This window comes from Actinia tenebrosa, unplaced genomic scaffold, assembly GCF_029948245.1.
Source record: "Actinia tenebrosa isolate PJP-AT-01 unplaced genomic scaffold, QUT_ActTen_1.0 utg3850__unscaffolded, whole genome shotgun sequence".
NCBI classification, from domain to species: domain Eukaryota; kingdom Metazoa; phylum Cnidaria; class Anthozoa; order Actiniaria; family Actiniidae; genus Actinia; species Actinia tenebrosa.
In genome coordinates this window covers 44,602-66,573 of record NW_028292609.1, presented here as the reverse complement: position 1 = coordinate 66,573, position 21,972 = coordinate 44,602, and the positions used below count along the sequence as shown (strand labels likewise).

The window sequence follows — 21,972 nt, the reverse complement described above, 5'->3', positions numbered from 1 at the left end:
ATCACGCCTACTACGCTTGAAATAGCGACCGCAAATGCCAGCGGAAGACCATGCTTCAACAGAGCTCTTTTTACCTTTTCCTTGGTGGTAAGCCCCAACTCCTTTTCCAGGTTTTCCTTTTGTGCCTGTAATTCCGCTACTCTTACCTGAAGGGTTTCTGCCTCCTTTTGAGCTGCCTCTCTTTCCTTTTCGGGACGAGTCTGGTCATTAATTATTTCCTGTTGCCGCTCTATTTGCCCCTCCAGGTCTTCGATGGCCTGGCTCATTTGCCGAATTTGCTCTTCTTTGGTGTTGATTTCGGCAACCAACTGTCGCCGTTCCTCCAAAGAGCCGGCCATGGTGATATGCAAGTTTTTTGCTTCTTCCTTGCTCATATCCAGGTCTTGCAGGGCAAGATCGAAGGCCTTTTGAGCCTGGTCCCTATCGCGCAGGGCATTGCCTCTTTGTTCTCTCATTTCTATCATTTTTTTGATTTTTGTCGTCAAGTTCTCTCTTTTGAGCATCGAGGAGTAGTCGGTTTTGTCTCATGTAATCTGCCTCCCTTTCTTTCAACGTTTCTTGCAGTTCCTCGACGCGTTTTTCTAACGCAACCCTCTCATTCAAGGCTGCCAACCTTTCTAACGCACTTCGGGTAGCTAGTTGAAAGCCTTTTAATCTCCCCACGCAACCCCTAACTTCGCCATCTTCATCAAAAAGGGGTTGCGGTTTCGTCCAGCGGTTTTTGCCAGGAAATCTCAGGTCTTGGACGCTTATGAGGACTTTGTTTCCGCGTTTCTGTGAGATTTACGTCGTCGGCCTCAAAGCGGGAATAACGCTGCCTTAGCTCTTGCTCTGCCCACTCTACGGTTTCCCGCGCGGCTGCTTCCTGCCCATCTATGTTTTGAAGTTCCAAATACTCGGGGATGGGGCTGCCGCGGTTCCTTGATTGCCACATGCGATTTAAGGCTGCCTTGAAGCTTCTCCACCTATCGCCATACTTGCTTATCAAGGCCATGTCGTACACATGAGGCGTGGTTTCTGCGCCCTTAATCCACGCGTCGTATTCTTCGTCGTTAATGTCGACTTGGCCTTCTTCAGTGGTGGGGTCAAAATCCATTCCTTCTGCCGCCAGTATATATGATAAGCTCAAAGTTAAACCCCAACGTATTACCTAAGCAGGTTGGCGGACTAAAGGCAGAACGCACCTTTCACCGGGTCACATTCACACCATCCAGCGCAAGACCAGGAGAAACCTTGTACGTAGGCGTGCCCCGCCTAACGGATAACCTAGTCTTAGTACCCGGCACCTTGGCGTTAAGGTTTGACCTAGCGGTGCAGCCCGGCACCAAGGACAAGCGCTATACCGTCAATAATGTGGGTAGGAACCTCGTCTCTAAGATGAGAATCAAGTTCGCCGGGGAATCCCTCTTGGACTTGAACAGGTACGATTTGTACACCACGTATAAGGATCTGTGGCTAACAGCCTTCGACCGTGCACAAAAGATAGAGCAGGGAATTGGAAGCGTTATTCTTCGTAAGCTTCGCAGCGACACCAACACGGCGCCTACGGACTCCAGCGGAGCAACCGCAGTAGCAGACGCAACAAGGGTAAAGACCGCTTATGGTAGCAAGTACGTTATCCCCTTGGATTTCGAAGTAATTACGAGTCGTGGCGTGTACTACCCCAGACAGGTATCCGAGTTACAGTTTGAAGTAACCTTGGCGGACACTACGAACGTCATTGGAGGCATGGACAGCGTAATTAGCGGGGCTGTTGATCCCTATTCTATCACCAGCTTAGAGCTGCAGTATGAGACCGTGTACAGCGAAGAGCTGGCCCATAGCGCCGGCATGGAATACAGCGCCGGAAAGGCATTCTTATACGACCACGTAGTAATGTACAAGACGTTCAGCTTCTTGGATAAGACGGATGAGGTTATTAACCAAAGCATTAACCTCCCCCGAAGAAGTCTCACGGGGCTGATGTTGGTGTTTGCTAAGCCCTACGAGGCCTGTAAGCGCAACTCCGAAGCGTTCCACAACCCCAACATTACTAACGTCGGCGTGAATATTAACGGTGTTCCAAACAAGGTCTACTCCCAGGGGCTAAAGCCCGCAGATATCTACAGGGAAGCCGCGCGCAAGTTTGGTGACCAAATTAGCCCTGAGGAATTCTTTAAGGATAAGTATGCGTTATGGATTGACATGCGCACGACCAACGACGAAGACCTACATGGGCAGGGTCTACGTCTAGTAAATGCGCAGGATGGTATAACATTGGAGATCAAACGCACCAAAAACACCAGTGCGGGCGACGGCGACAAGATAAACTGCTACGTCCTCGTTGTGTCTGACGCGCAACTGAGCGTGGAAATGAATCAATTGAAAAACGTCGCCTATTGATAACTTTGTGCCTCAGTTACCCTAAAATATTTCTTAGATATACCATGTTACGAGTCTTCGAAAACAACGAAACAAAACTGCAATGCATAGTGCAAGGCGATAAGCTGTACTTTAAAGCAAAGGAGGTGGCAGCCGCGTTAGGATATGAGAACACCAAAAAGGCTATTAAAGACCACGTTTCTGAGAAGTACCAGAAAAAATGGGCTGACATGCAAGGGGTCCCAAACCGTTCCCCTTCTACTATCCACCCACATTCCGTGTTTATCTCCGAGCCTGGGTTGTATCGATTGATATTCAGCTCCAAGCTGCCAACGGCAGAGGCATTTCAGGATTGGGTATTCGAAGAGGTTCTTCCGGCATTAAGGAAAACAGGCAAGCATGAAATTGAAAGGCGGTTTAACGGTCCGAATAAGTTAGTCTTCAAGATAGAAAATGAATTCGACTTACATAAGAAGGTGGTGGACTACATTCGCAGATTTTACCCCCAAATGCTCGTGACCCCTGGTCTAGGCGAACTGCAGGACTCGGATGGGAGGCGCATAAAGTGCTGGCAGAAGGGCTACCAACGCGGTCAACCCGATCTGCTCATCTTGAATGCGCACGTCCATTACCGCGGTTTCTGTATAGAGCTGAAGACCCCGAAAGGCAACGGCAGGTTATGTGAGGATCAGCAACTACTCTTACAGAGGTATGAAGAAAATGGGTACAAGGTAATGATTAGCAACGACTACGACGACATCTGCCGCGCAATTGCGGTGTATGCGGAACAGCTACGAATTCCCTGCAGGTGGTGCTGTAAGGTCTTTAAAACCAGTGAGACTTTGGCAACACACTTAAAGATATTTCATAGAATATATGGACAAGGATAAATTTAACGAGTTAAAGTTCATACAAACGCACTGGAGGGATTTGGTGGTGTGGGAGATTTACGAGATAAAGAATTACGTGGTCTTTGAAGAAATCGACCGCCTGCGTTTGGTCTTAAAGAATAAAAAAAGAACATACACCCTTTGGGCGCCTGATAGGATAAGGTACGCCATTGAAGGGCAGGACGTTACCCATGTTATGAGTCATGGTAAAGAGGATGGCAGGTGGGTATTTGATGTAGTTAAGTATGAGCCTGAGAGTCCTCTGCATTCGTAGGTTGCGCCTTTGGACACCAATGTCCCACAAAGGATTCTTTAAGGAATGCACTGCCACAATGAAGGCAGGTGTATTTTTTTGGCGTTATGCAATCTGCAGGGGGTTCGCACGTAATACAGTCCATATATACTTAGGGTTATTAGGAATCCTCCAAGGAATGCTGCTGCGTAGGACTATCATATAAAAGGAGTCTTATTATTATTTATTCTTATTACTGGAAACTATTTTGAAAGGAGTCTTATTAATAATAATAAATAAAAATAAGGATCCTTTCCTAGCAGCTTTGGTAAATCCTAATAAATAATAATAAGGGGTCGTCTAGCGCGATCCCTTGATCCTTAGGTTGTTGGCACTCAACTCGTCAAATCGATCCACGTACTCTTTGAAGGTAATCGGACCATCAGCCTGCACGTACAAACACTGCCAGATATGTTGATCGCTCCTATTACAACCGCAACGCGGGCAGTCCGCCTCCCAATACTCCCTGTCTTCCCAGCGCACACCTTCAACGCGGTCAAACGTGGCAAAGCTCATGTCTATCTCCTTTTTTAATCGCGTCAATTTTGCCCTCGTTTCCTTGGGGCAACAGCGCGCTGCGATATCGCCGTGTATCTCGCAAGCTACGCCGTCCAATTCATACCGCGCAAGGCAGCGGAAACGATACCACTCGTCGTCTTTGTCTTCGTCGCAGCGCTCACAGATGTTCTTTAGACACACCCTGTTATCCACGTGGTACTTCAACATCTGCACGCTGCTGAATAGGCGATCGCAGTGTTCGCAGCGCCTTTCCCGCGACTTCCTACAGACCTTATTCTTAACGTGATACTCTAGTATTTGCTTAGAAGTAAGCCTCTTGTTGCAGTGCACGCACTCCATATTTAATAAGAATTTAATAAGCCCTAAATGGGATACCTCATAAAGTCCTTCACGGACTCTTTTGCCCACGTTGGCATCGTTACCAGCGCACCAAACCGCTCTACGCGCTTCAGGCCGCACATGTCATCATATAACTCCTTTACACATTCGTTCAACCGGTCTATCTCCTCCCTTTGCATTTCGACCGCCCTCTCCAGGTCTGACTTCCTTTTGACGACGTTGACCATTGCTTTGACTGCTTCCACTGGTGCACCCTCCATATATATCAGCGAAAAAGGTAGCCGAAACGATGGGTAAATATATATAAATGGAACCAGATCACATGCCTTGTAACGCTCTGATAGTAGGACCCACCGGCTGCGGAAAGACCTAATTCGTGGTAGAGCAGCTATTAGGACCCTTTAGATACCGATTTGACTACATAGTGCTACTTTGGCCCACCTACGTGAACAACCGCACCTGGACGGGCGTAGGCGCGAAAGATGACGACTTCTTTGTGGATATTTTGGACCCCAATGAGTTATCCCGCCATCTTAAGTTCTGGCCCAAACAATTCCCCAAGAATACTCAGACACTCCTCATACTGGATGACATCGCCTGCGGGGACGATGTAAAAAGACGCACCTCCGAGTTGGTGAAGCTCGCCTTTAGCGGCAGGCATTACAATATCAGCGTTTGGTTGCTCTCGCAACAGCTTACCAGTGTCTTTAAGCCCTTCAGGGAAAACATAGGATCACTTGTCGTATTTTATACTCCAATTAAGTCAGACCTGGAAACCATCTTAAGCGACTACGGCGGCGACATATCCAAGGAACAGTTACACGAATACATGCGACATTTAAAGACGCACCAACATTCCAAGATGATCTTCTCTTTGAGGTTTCCGTACGAGGTAAAAATCTCCGATCCCTAATGTATATGGAGATTGAGCAGTTGATAGAAGTCCCCACGCAGCTAGACGAAAGTAACCTTAAGGAACAACTTAACATCCTTGTGTCTTCGGGGAAGTGCAAAGAAATGATAGGCAAGGAACTTACCCATGAGCAGGTCAATAAGTTGTCAGAAGAGGAGGTTAAGAAGTTCCATAAGAGGTACGAGGCCGCCCTTGCAAGTAAGACCACGGACGCCGTAGCAGACTCCGCTATCCGACTTGCGACTAAATTGCTTGGACTTGCACTGCCCATAGACGACGTGGAGCAACTGCGGAAGGACATAAGCGAGGACTATGTTATCGCCCAAGAACTTAAGATAACATGCGGGTGGTTGTCTTTGAAGTGCGGCAAGTTAATGGCAGTCGCCTCTGCGGCACTTCACGTAGCTCAGCATGTCGACTTGAAGGAACTTACGATGTCTTGGAAGGACTTCAAGAAGGACAGGGACGTTGAAAAGGTCTTACAGGCGGCACTTGCTGAGGTACCTAGTCAAGTACCTGCAAGTGACTTATCAAGTCCTCCTCAAGTACTTGCTTAGGCACCTCAAGTACTTAGTCAAGTCATTCGCGGGAATTACCCAGGTCGCCTCAAGTACCTAGTTAAGTCATCCTTAAGTACTTCGTCAAGTCGTCTTAAGTTACTTATCAAGTCCTTCAAGTCCTTAGATATAAATGAGTGAAGCACCAGAGCAGCCCGAGCAACAAATCACCAAGGCTAAATCTCCAGGCAGATTTGCCGCGGGGAAGAAGCTCGCGGAGATGAACAGGAAGAACAAAGCCAAAAAAGAAGAAAAGGTGGAGGAAAAAGAAGAGGAATCCCTTATTAATCCTGGGTACGTCATTGGCGCGTTGGGAGTTGCTATAGCAGCAGGCAGCCTCTACTTACAATGGCGGGCTACTAAGCCAAAGGTAGAACCCGTACATGCAATGCAGGAGCCTAGAAGCAAAATACCCGTGATGGAGTAATAACCTTCTCGCTCTGTAATATAATGCCAACCGCGTTATTGAAAACTGTTGAAGAGGCAGCTATTATTACTTCCATCGTTGCGGGTATTGGTTGGGTAGGTAAGAAAGTGCTCAAAGAAGACTTTACTGAAGACCCAAGCAAGAGCTTCGCTAACTTTGCTAAGATGACCACCGCCGTGGGTGGGGCTATCATGGTAAAGGATTACCTACGGAAGGAAAAGTACCTGCCTAATGTATAAATGGCTACCTTGCATGCAGGCGGAGTTATTGCGGCTTTAGCATTCACTGGAGCTAATTATGGCGGTCAATATTTGGATAGATTAGTTAGAGGTGATCGCAGCGGAGAATTAGCCGCCGAAAGGAAGAGACACGACTTAGCGCTGGAGAAATATCAAAGTGACGTGGCAGCTTGGAATGAAAAAAGACAAGCTTACATGGATTGTTTGGACAAGAACTACCAAGACAAGATGCAGGCGGATAAGAACTTCGAAAACACAGACTACGCCTTTAAGCTCTATGCGCAGGCGCACCCCGCGGCATCGACGGGGTTGAGAAAGCCTCAGTTCAGGAACTACTACCAGCCTTCTAAGAAACAAAAAGACAATGAGTTGGTCTTCGTAGGAGTCGCAGGGCTGGCGGGAGGCGTAGCTTTGGCGTATTTTGCTTGACGCGAAGCATGAGCGTCTAATATATAATGAACGTCTTTTTGGAAAGCGACAAGAATAACTTTACCACTTATTTGAATCCCCCCCATCAAAGCACATAAGGTTCGGCTGGTTAGTTGCTCTTTGTACAATTCTTGGTATAATTTGATTGGCGGCTTTGTCGTTGTGAATGCCAACAAGCCAAAGTTGCCAGATTCCCATTACACCCTATAACACTGGCTAAGGAGCTAGCAAAGCATGGATATACTCTTACCACAGGATTGCCCCTTGAAATGACATTCAAGAAAAATAGTGGGAGTGCCAATTTAAAGGGCAGTCCATTGGTAGAACTCCTGGGTCTTACTAGTACCACGATAAATAGCGGTAATACATATGATGTGAAATGGAAAGTCCCCGCTAACTACGAAGTTCACTGCAGCCTGGTAAGCTCATACTTTAATGAACGACCCAGCAATCTAATGTCCAAGTTTCCGCCTAAGGGTAATCCATTTGACCTGGTAGAATACGCACCCATTTCTTTGAGCTATGACTTGTCTAATAACCTAGTAGAAAGTATTCACATTTCTATCAAAGTGGATGGAGAATCCGTAGACTTTAACGGTCGTCAAATCAATCTTGTTTTGGAATTCATATAATGGGCCGCGTAGAGGACAAACTTAAGAGGATTTACTATGGACCTGAAGGCTATTGGAGAGGGGCGTCAGCTATCAAGAAACTTGCAGCCGCGGCCAGGGTATCAGAAGAAACGGCTAAGAACTGGTTGAAAAAACAAACCCTTTGGCAGGTCTATCTTCCCGTGCCTAAGTACATTCCCAGGCCCAGCTTTACCGTAAATGCCCCCAATGAAGTTCATCAGGCGGATGTGCTTTTCTTACCGCACGACAAGGTGAGAAAAAAGACCTATAGATACGCTTTGACCGTAGTCGATATCGCAAGCAGATATAAGGACGCCGAACCCATAACCAGCAAGGATTCTGGGGAAGTCGCAGAAGCCCTAGGTAGGATTTATAAGCGCGTCTTGAAATGGCCCAAGCTGCTGCAAGTGGATGCGGGGACGGAGTTCATGGGCGTGGTTACCAAGACCCTGAAAGACCACGACACTAAAATTAGGAGAGCCGAAGCTGAGTACCACAGGGGTCAAAGCATTGTCGAAAGATTCAATAAGACCCTGGCCGAGCGCCTCTTTGGGTACCAGTATTGGAAAGAGCTGGAAGATCCCTCCAAGCGCAACAGGGAATGGACTCAGAGGCTCCCCCAGGTCGTCGCGGCTTTGAACAACGAGGCGGCCAGGGCTACAGGAATGAAACCCAAGGATGCCATAAAAAAGAAACACGTGGAACACAAGTCCTACGTCAGAAGTTCAAGGGCGGTCTTCCCCCAGGAAAAGAGATTAGGTGATGTCACGGTTAGATATCTCTATGAGCCGGGTGAATTAGAAGGAGGATCCAAAAGAGCTACGGACCCTAATTGGTCTTTGGAAAGTTACCAGATCCGAAGTGCGATAGCAAAGAAGGGTCAGCCCATCTTGTATTATCTTCATGATGGTCCCACGCGTGGGTTTGTCAAAGAAGAACTGATTATCGTGTGATTACCTAACGCGTGCGTATGGATACCATCGTCGCATATCCACCTCTTACCGTGAAATGCAGACAGTGACACCTTCTCCTGTGTTATGCTGTGTATCTGATGTTTAAACGACCGCAGGGAATTCATGTGATGCTTCTGAGACTTTTGACTATGAAGCACATCCACGTAAGACTGATGCGTAAGTTGCCTCTTAACTACGTAATTTTTTACGCCTTTTGCTTTCTTATCTGCGCCGTCCGTTTTGAGGACACTATACATCTTTGGTTTTAACCCAACATATTCCACGATGGGCTTGCCTGACATTTCATCCTTCATCTTTCCAATTACTTTCTTGTTCTTAGCAGAGTAGAGGGGATGGTCGCGCGGATAACCCGAGGTGGCGTATTCGTCGAGATCTTCGAGGTAGTCCGCGTAAATGTCGGGGGTTTCTATTTCCATTATTAGAGAGTCGGTGTCTGTGTAAAGGAGGTGGCAGCGGTCGCCGTACTTTGGTTTTAGTTTGTGGTAGTAAAACTCGTACATCAGCAACTTGGATAGCTCCAGCACGGTAAAGCCCGTATATACCGGGTTATTTAGGAAAAGGTTGGCTTTTTTCATGTGTATTACGTAGAAGTTTAGCATGTTTACGTAGCGCACAAACCCGGGTTGGGATACGTACCTTTCCGCTTCCTCGCGGGTGTTAGCAATACGTATACTTACCCGCTTGCGGATGTTTTCCATGGTTTTCCCGAAAACGCTATTGTTCATTAACTTAAAGAGATTCTTTTCGAAGTCATTTTTGGCGGCAGTACGTTTTTGGGTATTAAAGTCGATGTAGGGTTGCATCCATGGTTCTTGGCGAAACTTTAAAGCGCGGTGCACCTTTGTCACGCGCATTCCGTGTCGCACGTAGAATTGCAGGTTGCGATAGTGAACTACGTACTTCTTCTTAGGCATCAAGTTTAGGGTTAGCTTGCGGTAGGGCTTGTAATTGGGGCACAACTTCTTTTGAAGCGGGGATAGCTGCTCGAATGGTATTTCAATTGCTTCCGGGGCAAGTGGGTAATCGTCGTGAAGGGGGTGAAGTTCCGGGGGGTACTCCAAATCCACCTCCAGAATAAACCCTTTTCGACTGTCAGGCCTTATGCGCATGTAGTACTCTGGTTCACGCGGTTCTACCCATTCGAAGTCGCGCACGGGAAGATGCTGGGACATTGCCAAGCCGTAGAGGTTGTTAGCATCCAGATAAGATATGTAAGTTGTTGGCTTTTCGGGGTCGTACCCTTCCACCTGGGGATTGTTGGCGCGCGCGTAACGGTGGCTGGGACCGCAAACACCCCCGCGAACTCCGTCTTCCATGAATCTATACATTTCGTAGTCGGTTAGGAGATCTAGCTGGGCATCTGTTTTCTTCAGCAGGGCACTCCAAGATAGTCCGGGGGCTGTGTAGAAATTCGCTGGATCTAACCCGTAGTAAGACATAGACATCTTTCGGAAACTTTGAAATACATCTGCTAGTAGTACGACGTCTGAGAGCAAATACACGTCGTGGTAATCTCCCAGGTTTCTGCAGGCGCGCTTTTCCCACACCTCCTGCGCGTAGGGATACTCATCATCGGATATCCCCGCTTCATTTAGGGCGCTGTAGAAAGCCTCTTGGGGTGGTAATTGCTGCTCTTCAAACCGTTCCCAAGAATCCATGTATTCGTATGGATACACTCCTTTCCTTTCTGCATCGTACTCGTCGGAAATGGGGGAATCCTCGTTATATTTGGCTAGATTGGCTAAGGAATCCGCCATGAATTGCTGGGAGTCTAGGAACTTTAGCTTGCCAATGGTTACGGACATATACCGTTCTTTGTTGTTAGGTATGCACTTTACTTCGTGACCCTCTACTCCCTGTAAAAGCAGGTGGGAGTCGTATCCGCGAAGGTTGTGAAAGAACACAGGAATCTCCATGTTTGGGTCTATTCGATATCTACACTTCCAGTGCGCGGCGCCTTTATATTCACCGGTAATTTCACAGCAATCCATTACCTTGTCTGTGTAGAAGTCTTCCTCAAGCGGCTCACCACAGTGAAAGCAGTGCGTGGAGGGCTTGCCGGGCTTTTCCCCGTCTTTCGCATAGCGTCCGCACGTCATATGCGCTTCTCCTAAGTGAGCTCCATCTTTATCCCACGCTTTCTTCGCTCTCCGTCCGTACTTTAGTAACCCTAAGTTGCAAACGTAGCACTCTTGCGCTGCGTGGTATGCTTCCAGGTTTTCTTTGGATAGTTTGGTTTTCTTCTTACAAGCTAAGCGGCGGCGAATTTCCTGCTCCTCCTCCTTTAAGGCTTCGAGGAACTTTCGTGCTGCGTTAGGATCGCGGTAAATTACAGGTTCATCGGCTTCTCCATCACATCTGACTACTATGTATCCATACGAACAAATCTCGTGTAATCCTTTCTTTTGGGTACTTCCGGCTTCCTCGTACTCAGGAGTAATTAAGGACTCAAAGTCCGCGTAAATCACGCAAGACACTTTATTTTGACGTTTGTGATCACCATATCGTAAATCCTTATTTTCTGGTAATTGAATTCTCTGCGCAGAATCCTCTACTCCCCAACAAATTTGGTCGTGTTTCTTCAAGGCTTTCAGGTCTTTAAACGGTAGTAAGCAAGCATCACAATAATACCTTTTATGTCCGTCTTTACTGTGTGCTGCAAATAACCTACTTAGAGACTTTACCCATGAGTAATGCTCTCCGTAGTAAAATAGGTGTATGCGTTCTCCTTTAAAACTCGAAATATGTAGAGGTACTATAGTTTTTTCTCTAACACCGTAAACATTTATTGCTAAGCCATTTCTTTCTTCAAAGTCGGGTATGGCACGCAATTCCATTGGAAAGACTACATTTGACCAATCTAAGTCATCACTTGGATATTGTGATGTTCTAAACGCGTTTTCTTTAACTGGTTATAAGGCGGACCTTACAGCCCATTTAAAGCATTCATTGTCTTTATTACGTACGCTAATTATTTCTTTCTTGCGTTCTATGAACGTTGGTAATGGCACGTAGGATCCTCCTCGAATTGGCACGTAGCGAGCAATGCTAATCGTAGCACCTTTTATCGCTGTTACGTTCCAACCCGAGCCTTCCCTGGTATACTTTGCTAGCGACTCTAATAATGGATCTACTTGTGAGTGTAATCTTTGCTCTAAGTACGTTGATTCTAAGACCGTTAAAGTCTTGGTGCGCAACCAAACCGTGGTCTCTGTGCTATCTTTTATCAAGTTAACTTCCACAACAACGGAAACTTTCACAGCACCCAACTCTTCCATTCCCCTTTCTACTACTCTTTGTATTCTTCTCATATTCAATTCCCAGTATCGTCGTAAGTCTAATATAGAGCTTCCGGGAAATGTATGAGTTGTGAAATTGTATTGCGAGTCCATTGTCTATATATAAGGAATATTTTTTGAAACCAACATGGAAAAGACCCGCAAAATATCGTCACCCCATAAATATCCGTGATTTGAGACCCCTGTAATCCTCGGGGACGAATTTTAGCTTTTACTAGGTTTTTGGATATTAATTACTACGCAAATTTAATTAACTCAGGAAATCATGGGGTTAGGTTGGGTGAATCAGGACTGGTATCCCCTATACTACTATGATTTTCTCCTATACTTCGTTGCCTAAATATACCGGTCGATAACCTTGGATGTGACTCATCCAGTCCCTAAAGTATTTTATTCTCTTATAAGGTGTTTTCGTACGACCTCCATTAACGTAATACTGCTCTCTGGTAGCATTTGGTACGGCATTACGAATGTTCTTACCACACTCATAACACTGTGCTGACGTGTCGTCTTCTATTTGCATTTTCTTACCACAACAAATATACTTATTTGGTGGTGGGGTAACAAGCTTGGGTTTCAAGCACTTTACACAGAAATCATAAGCAAACTCTTTACAATCTTTGCACTCCATATATAGACTAACATATTTAATAAATAACAAAAAGACCCGCAAAATATCGTCACCCCATAAATATCCGTGATTTGAGACCCCTGTAATCCTCGGGGACGAATTTTAGCTTTTACTAGGTTTTTGGATATTAATTACTACGCAAATTTAATTAACTCAGGAAATCATGGGGTTAGGTCGGGTGAGTCAGGACTGGTATCCCCTATACTACTCGCCCACGATCAAGGAACGATGGTGTCTGTAGAGAAATGGGATTACCTCGTAGATGATGAGCTGCATAAATGGAATGCTTTGTGTTACTACCAGGACCATCGACCGCAGTATTACCACCGCGCCAGCATGTTAGCCTACGCGCATATTAACCTCCTCGCAATGCTGTTAAGATTTGACAAAGAAGACATCCCGCGCGTAGCTACGGATTCCCTATACGTGAAACTGCACGTATTGGAAAAGATGAAGGAATTCTACACTGCCGATGAACTCGCAGAAAGTGGCCAGTGGCGAGTCAAAGATGAGGAGAGAAGGTCTTGGAGGGCACGTGTAGAATATCACGGCGAGCATACCCGCGGTTCCATTACGCCGACGGAAGAGCCGCTGCCTTCCGTTGCCGACCCCATATCCTACCAACGCTTCTCTTACCTCTGTGGCACGGGAGGCAGCGGTAAGACGACGCGTGTGTTAGAACTCCTTCCAAAGGTAAAGGTGCTAACGCCAACGCACCGCTTGGAAAGTGAACTCCGCGAAATGGGCCACGACTCGCAGACTTACCACAGCTTCATTCGCTGGAATGGTCAAAAATGGGTGCCGGAAACGATACGCGACATACCTCCGGTGATACTTTGGGATGAGATTTGTACCGTGCCCTTAGAAATCCTGCAGGAGTTTGTAGACTTCCTCCACGGAAAATGCCAAGTTGTATTTGCCGGGGATCCATGTCAACCGCCTCCTATAGCCGGCGAAATGCACCACGAATGGTTAAAAGAAATGGTAGACTATCATGAAGAAATTAACGCAGACTATCTTAGCAAGGATCAAGTGAGGAAATTAAAGGCAGAATTAAGGGGCCTTAGCGACGCCGAACAATCTAAGGTGTTACGTAAGAGGGTACGAGCGAAGTCGTATGAAGACTTCCTGTATTCTTGGCATCCTGAGAATTTGGTGTTAAGTAGCAAACGCGCAGCACAGTCGCGCATACAAAAAGATCTACTGAGAATACACCAGGCGCGGTTCCCTAGTCCTTTGGTGCCCGTTTGTTATAAGCCGCGTGACACTCGCATGCAAAGAAGAGATGTCTTAGTATCCGTCACGAATGTTCAACTAGAGAACGCAGTTACCCACGATAAAGCCTGGGTACCCATAGAAAAGGTGGACAAAATAACCTCCCATCCATACTGGCGCTTAAGCTATTGCATGACAGTTCACAGCGCGCAAGGGCTTACCATAAAAGAAACCTTATGGATCATAGACCAGCGACTGTGTTGGAGCAACCTTATCTACACCGCCGTAAGCCGCGTGGAGTACGCCAAGCAGTTGAAAAGAGCCTGGGGTCCGCAGCTGCGCTACGATAAGACGCCAGAAGAAGTAGCAAAGGAGAACATTGCTAAGAAGCTACTCCGCTACAAAAGACACGACGAAGAAAAAGATATGACGTTCGACCTATGTGTGGACGACGTCTATAAGAAAGGCGCCCGCTGCGCTAAGTGTAACATACCACTACTATGGAGGTTTGATCCGAATGACGATCAGCAGTTCTCCGTGGATCGTATCAACAACAAGCGCGGGCATTGTAGAGGCAACGTAAGGCTAACATGCCTAGAGTGTAATCGGGCGCGTGGAGCAGCACTACTCTGAGTCTTTGGGGACTATGAGCAGCTCTTCCTTATCAAATCCGCGACTTGGGCCATTTAGGTAATACAACACGGGTTGCCCTTCCTTGGTGACGGACTTCGAAATCTTATACGTTTCCAGGGACCAGTTAGGATCCGTGGCTCTCTTACTGCCACCTTCAAGTTCCCCCGGCTGATAGAGGTATCTGACCACTATGTCGCGGGGGAGCTCTTTTTCCTTCCGTCCGACCGCCCTCGAACTTCTGACGTAGGACTTGTGTTCCACGTGTTTCTTTTTTATGGCATCCTTGGGTTTTATTCCCGTAGCCCTGGCCACCTCGTTGTTCAAAGCTGCGACGACCTGGGGGAGCCTCTGAGTCCATTCCCTGTTGCGTTTGGAGGGATCTTCCAGCTCTTTCCAATACTGGTACCCAAAGAGGCGCTCGGCCAGGGTATTATTGAATCTTTCGACGATGCTCTGACCCCTGTGGTACTCTGCTTCGGCTCTCCTAATTTTAGTGTCGTGGTCTTTCAGGGTCTTGGTAACCACGCCCATGAACTCCGTCCCCGCATCCACTTGCAGCAGCTTAGGCCATTTCAAGACGCGCTTACAAATCCTACCTAGGGCTTCTGCGACTTCCCCAGAATCCTTGCTGGTTATGGTTTCAGCGTCCTTGTATCTGCTTGCGATATCGACTACGGTCAAAGCGTACCTATAGGTCTTTTGTCTCACCTTGTCGTGCGGTAAGAAAAGCAAATCCGCCTGATGAACTTCGTTGGGGGCATTTACGGTAAAGCTGGGCCTGGGAATGTACTTGGGCACGGGAAGATAGACCTGCCAGAGGGTTTGTTTTTTTAACCAGTTCTTAGCCGTTTCTTCTGATACCCTGGCCGCGGCTGCAAGTTTCTTAATAGCTGACGCTCCTCTCCAATAGCCTTGGGGCCCATAGTAAATTCTTTTGAGCTTGTCCTCAGTTCGACCCATTATATGAATTCCAAAACAAGATTGATCTTACGTCCGTTGAAATCCACTGTCTCTCCGTCCACTTTAATGGTGATGTTTATGCTTTCTACCAAATTAGACAAGTCATAGCTCAAAGAAATGGGAGTGTATTGTACTGGGTCAAATGGATTACCTTTGGGCAGAAACTTGGACATAAGAGAAGACTTTTTCCCATTGTTGTAACTATTGACCAAGTCGCAATAGACTTCATAAGAGGATGCAACTTTCCATTTCACAGGTATGGCTGTGTCGGTAATCGTCTTGCCCGAGGCACATAATAAAGATCCCAATGGGTCAAACTTTCCAAAAGTTACTGAATAGTTTGGCATATTATGTTTGAGGGTCATTTCGTGCGGCAATCCTGTGGTGAGAGTATAACCGCGCTTGGCGAGCTCCTTAGCAAGGATGATTGGCGTGTAATGTCCATCGGGTAGCGTTACCAGTTGATAATTGCCAGGCGACTTAAGTACGTTGACCATGCCCCCAATTAGGTTATACCAAGAATTGTACAAAGAGCAACTTATGAGCCGAACCTCATGGGCTTTGATGGGAGGATTCAAATAAGTGGTAAAGTTATTCTTGTCGCTTTCCAAAAAGACGATCATTATATTAGATACGCCAAAGCCACGCCTCCCGCCAGCCCTGCAACTCCTACGAATACCAGCTCATTGTCTTTTTGTTTTTTAGAAGGCTGGTAGTAATTCTTAAACTGGGGCCTTTTCAACCCCGTTAATGCCGCGGGGTGCGCCTGTGCATAGAGCTTAAAGGGGTAGTCTGTGTTTTCGAAGTTCTTGTCTGCCTGCATCTTGTCTTGGTAGTTCTTGTCCAACCAATCCATGTAAGCTTGTCTTTTTTCATTCCAAGCCGCCACGTCCCTTTGATACTTTTCCAGCGCTAAGTCGTGTCTTTTCCTTTCGGCAGCCAATTCTCCGCTGCGATCACCTCTAACTAATCTATCCAAATATTGACCGCCATAATTAGCTCCAGTGAATGCTAAAGCTGCGATAACTCCGCCTGCGACCAAGGTAGCCATTTATATATTGGGCAGGTACTTTTCCTTCCGTAGGTAGACCTTTACCATGATAGCCCCGCCAACGGCAGCGGTCATCTTAGCAAAGTTAGCGAAGCTCTTGCTTGGGTCTTCAGTAAAGTATTCTTTGAGTACTTTCTGACCTACCCAACCAATACCCGCAACGATAGAAGTGATGATAGCTGCTTCTTCAACAGTTTTCAATAACGCGGTTGACATTATATTACAAAGCGAGAAGGTTATTACTCCAGTACAGGTATTTTGCTTCTAGGCTCCTGCGTCACATGCACGGGTTCTACGTTTGGCTTCGTAGCCCGCCATTGTAAGTAGAGGCTGCCTGCTGCTATAGCAACTCCCAACGCGCCGATGACGTACCCAGGATTAATGAAGGATTCGCCTTCGTCCTTCACCTTTTCCTCTTTTTTGGCTTGGTTCTTCCTGTTCATCTCTGCCAGCTTCTTTCCGGCAGCGACTCTGCCTGGAGATTTAGCCTTGGTAATCTTTTGCTCTGGGGCTTCCTCCGCCTTCGATTCAGCTTCACTCATTTATACTAACGACTTGAAGGACTTGACAAGTAACTTAAGGACGACTTGAGAATGACTGGAGTAAGTACTTGTGGCGACTTAACTAAGTACTTGAGGCGACTTGATCAGGTACCTCAGCAAGTGCCGCCTGGAAGACCTTTTCAACGTCTCTGTCCTTCTTGAAGTCCTTCCAAGACGTCGTAAGTTCCTTCAAGTCGACGTGCTGAGCTACGTGAAGTGCCGCAGAGGCGACTGCCATTAACTTACCGCACTTCAAAGACAACCACCCGCAGGTTATCTTAAGTTCTTGAGATATGACATAGTCCTCGCTTATGTCCTTCCGCAGTTGCTCCACGTCGTCTATGGGCAGCGCAAGTCCAAGCAATTTAGTCGCAAGTCGGATAGCGGAGTCTGCTAATAGGTTAAAATATTGTTAAGTATATATGGACTGCTTAGTCTGTAAGAAGGTTTTTAGTACAAAGCAAAGGTTAAAATACCACGTTTACCATGGGGTTTGTACGAAGAAGTTAGTCAGCAAGGCTTGCAAGGATTGTAATAAGGAGTTCAGCACCGTTCAAAAGATGCGACAACACGTAAGTAAGGGTATTTGTCGTAAAACGACGGAGTGTAGTTACTGTGGAAAGGTTTTAAGTAGTCGTCAGCGGCTTCAAACTCGCGAGGAAAAGCATGAAAGATCGTATCAATACCTTTCAAAGGGATACGACTTGGAAGGGGTGGATTGTTATTAGTGCGGGGATCTCATGAGTCGTTGCACACATAAGGAGGATTACCTAAGGAATCGAATAGACTACTTTAGGAAGATAAGTAGGACGCTACCCCGTTTTGACATGTTAGAAGGTGTTCCATGGACTAACAGGGAATATTGGAGGCAGCAATGCAATAGATGTGTATGCGTAAGAGAAGAGGAACATGTCTTTAACTGCCTTAACAAAAATTTAACCTCAGCTTGACATTTGGAGGCATTCTTTTTGAGGGTTTCCAACCCCATTTAACAAAAATTTAACCTCAGCTTAACATTTTGAGGCATTCTTTTTGAGGGTTTCCAACCCCATTTAACAAAAATTTAACCTCAGCTTAATATTTTGAGGCATTCTTTTTGAGGGTTTCCAACCCCATTTAACAAAACTTTAACCTCAGCTTAACATTTTGAGGCATTCTTTTTGAGGGTTTCCAACCTCATTTAACAAAAATTTAACCTCAGCTTAACATTTTGAGGCATTCTTTTTGAGGGTTTCCAACCCATTTAACAAAAATTTAACCTCAGCTTAACATATATGTTGGCCTACGCAGCCGCCCTCCTAGGTGGGTTCCTGATAACCCTTTCAATATATGGACTGTATTACCTGCGAAGCGTCAAACGACTGTATAATATCTGAGGCCGTTAAGGAGGTTGTAAAGGAGCGCGCTGACCAACCTCAAAAGATTTAAAAAAAGTCACCCTTACCTCAGGGGAAAGGTACGACTGCCTCTATTGCCGCCGCACGTACTTAGGCGACGACTTTACGGACCATTGGTGCCGCGCCGATCCTAAAGCGCACAGGACGGTCGCCGACGCCCTCTTCTCGAATCATCAGTGAATTGGAGACTCCTTAATTCTCCTTTCAATGTCAAAGGCCCACTTACCATCCCGCTTACCGTGTGTCCGCAGGTGGGTGAATTCCTCACCTTGCAATATGTAGCGCACCCTGTCAGGTGCCCAGAGAGAATACTCTACGTCGTCGTATTTGAGGAGTAACCGCATTCGGTTTAAATCCTCGAAGACAACGTATTTTTTTATTTCATATGCGATACCCTCAATCAAATCACGCCAATGCACTTGCTGGATGATATGTTCTATGAAATTTTTTAAATGCGTTGTCAGAGTGTCCGTGGTTTTGAAAGACTTACAGCACCACCTGCAGGGAATTCTCAATTGCTCGGCGTATGCGGCAATCGCACGGCAGATTTCATCGTAGTCGTTGCTTATGAGCACCTTGTAGCCGTTTTCTTCATACCTTTTCATGAGTAGTCGTTGATCCGTGGAAAGTACCCCGGTGCCTTTTGGGGTTTTTAGCTCAATGTAGAAGCCTCGGTAGTGCACGTGTGCGTTTAACAGTAGTAAGTCAGGTTGGCCTCGTTGGTAACCTTTTTGCCAGCACTTTATGCGCTTACCGTCGCTGTCCTGCAATTCTCCTATACCCGGTGCTATGAGCATCTGAGGGTGAAACCGGCGGATGTAGTTAACCACCTTCTTATGTAGGTCAAACTCATTCTCAATCTTAAATACTAGCTTGTTTGGGGTGTCAAATCGCTTTTCTATTTCATACTTACCGGTCTTTCTTAATGCGGGTAGCACTTCCTCGAATACCCAATCACGAAACTCCACGGCTTTGGGTAGCTTAGAACTAAATATCAGTTCGTACAAACCAGGCTCTGATATAAACACGGAATGTGGGTGCATAGTAGAAGGGCACTGTTTCGATGCCCTTCTTATTTCACTTGACCTTTTCTGGTATTTCTCAGATACGTGATCTTTAATTGCGTTTCTTGGGCACTCATAACCCAACGCAGCAGCCACCTCCTTCGCTTTAAAGTACAAAGTTTCGCCTTGCACTATGCATTGCAGTTTGGTGTTGTTGTTTTCGAAGACGCGTAACATGGTATATTAGTCAAATATTTTATCTTTCTTAGGATGAGGGAGCGCAGCGAGCGAATCAATATGCAACGCTCTTTAGCTGATTCATTTCTACGCTCAGTTGCGCGTCAGACACCACGAAGACGTAGCAGTTTATCTTATCACCGTCGCCCGCGGAGGCATTCTTTGTGCGCTTGATCTCCAAAGTGATGCCGTCCTGGGTGTTGACCAGCCGCAGATCCTGACCGTGCATAGATTCATCGTTGGTGGTGCGCATGTCGATCCACAGCGCGTACTTATCCTTAAATAATTCCTCAGGGCTAATTTGGTCACCAAACTTGCGCATTGCCTCCCTGTACACGTCTGCAGGCTTTATTCCCTGGGAGTAAACCTTGTTTGGGACTCCGTTGATATTCACGCCGACGTTAGTAATGTTGGGGTTGTGAAAGGCTTCTGAGTTGCGCTTACCAGCCTCATAGGGTTTGGCAAACACCAACATCAACCCCGTGAGACTTCTTCGGGGGAGGTTAATGCTTTGGTTGATAACCTCGTCCGTCTTATCCAGGAAGCTGAACGTCTTATACATCACTACGTGGTCGTAAAGGAATGCCTTCCCTGCACTGTATTCCATGCCAGCGCTGCGTGCCAACTCTTCGCTGTATACCGTTTCGTACTGCAGCTCTAAGTTGGTGATAGAATAGGGATCAACCGCCCCGCTAATTGCGCTGTCCATGCCTCCAATGACGTTCGTGGTGTCCGCTAAGGTTACTTCAAACTGTAACTCGGATAACTGTCTGGGGTAATACGCACCATGGTTCGTAATCACTTCGAAATCCAAAGGGATAACGTACTTACTACCATAGGCGGTCTTTACCCTCGTCGCGTCTGCTACTGCGGTGGCGCCGCTGGAGTCGGTAGGCGCTGGGTTGGTTTCACTGCGAAGCTTACGAAGGATAACGCTTCCAATTCCCTGCTCTACCTTCTGCGCGCGGTCGAACGCCGTTAGCCACAGATCCTTATACGTGGTGTACAGATCGTACCTGTTCAAGTCCAAGAGGGATTCCCCGGCAAACTTGATTCTCATCTTAGAGACGATGTTCCTGCCCACGTTATTAACGGTGTAACGCTTGTCCTTTGTGCTTGGTTGTATCGCTAGGTCAAACCTTAACGCCAGGGTACCGGGAACCAATACTAGGTTTTCCGTTAGGCGGGGCACGCCTACGTACAGCGTCTCCCCTGGTTTTGCGCTGCTGGGGGTAAAGGTGACCCGGTGAAAGGTGCGTTCTGCCTTTAGTCCGCCAACCTGCTTAGGTAATACGTTGGGGTTTAACTTTGAGCTTATCATATATAATGGAAGTAGAAGGAACGGATTTTGACCCCCTTACCGAAGAAGGCCAAGTCGATATTAACGATGAAGAATTTGACGCATGGACTAAAGGCGCGGAAATCGACGCCCTAATCTATGACGCAGCTTTACGTCACAAATATGGTGATAGTAAGTGGGAGGTTGCCAAGTCCACATTAAGGCGCATGTGGCAATCAAGGAACCGTGGTAAGCCCACACCTGAGTACTTGGAGCTTAAAAACGTGGAGGAACTGGAAGCAACCGCGCGGGAAACTGTAGAGTGGGCAACACAAGAGCTACGGATGCGCTATCCCCGTTTCGAGACCGACGACGTAAGGCTCACAGAACGCGGAAACAAAGTCCTTATAAGCGTCCAAGACCTGAGATTTCCCGACAAAAACCGCTGGACGAAACCGCAACCCTTCTTTGATAAGAATGGTGACGTTAGGGGTGACGTCTCAAGATTAAAAGGCTTCCAAAATGCTACTAGAAGCCTGTTGGTTAGGTTGGAGGCCGTAAATGAAAAGGCCGAGTTAGAAAGGCGCGTCAAGGGGCTACAAGAAACGTTGGAAGAAAGGGAAGCAGATTACATGAGACAAAACCAACTACTCCTCGATGCTCAAAAGAGAGAACTTGACGATAAGAACCAAAGAATAATAGAAATAAGAGAACGAACAGACAAAGCCCTGCGCGATAGGGACCAAGCCCAAAAGGCCTTCGATCTTGTCCTGCAAGACCTGAATATGAGCAAGGAAGAAGCAAAAAACTTGCATATCACCATAGCCGGCTCTTTGGAGGAACGGCGGCAGTTGGTTGCCGAAATCAACATCAAAGAAGAGCAAATCCGGCAAATGAGCCAGGCTATTGAAGACCTGGAGGGGCAAATAGAACGGCAGCAGGAAATAATCAATGACCAGACTCGTCCCAAAGAGGAAAGGGAGGCAGCTCAAAAGGAAGTAGAAACCCTTCAGGTAAGAGTTGCGGAATTACAGGCGCAAAAAGAAAACCTGGAAAAGGAGTTGGGGCTTACCACCAAGGAAAAGGTAAAAAGAGCCCTTTTGAAGTATGGTCTTCCGCTGGCGTTTGCGGTCGCTATTTCGAGCGTAGTAG

The 21,972-nt window shown here is 46.8% G+C and overlaps 1 protein-coding gene across 1 annotated transcript in view; it reads right to left on the bottom strand.

Annotated features, from left to right (window-relative positions):
• LOC148904254 (uncharacterized) overlaps nucleotides 1-21,972 on the bottom strand; it is a 100,110-nt gene that overhangs the window by 67,282 nt on the left and 10,856 nt on the right. The window lies entirely within an intron of this gene.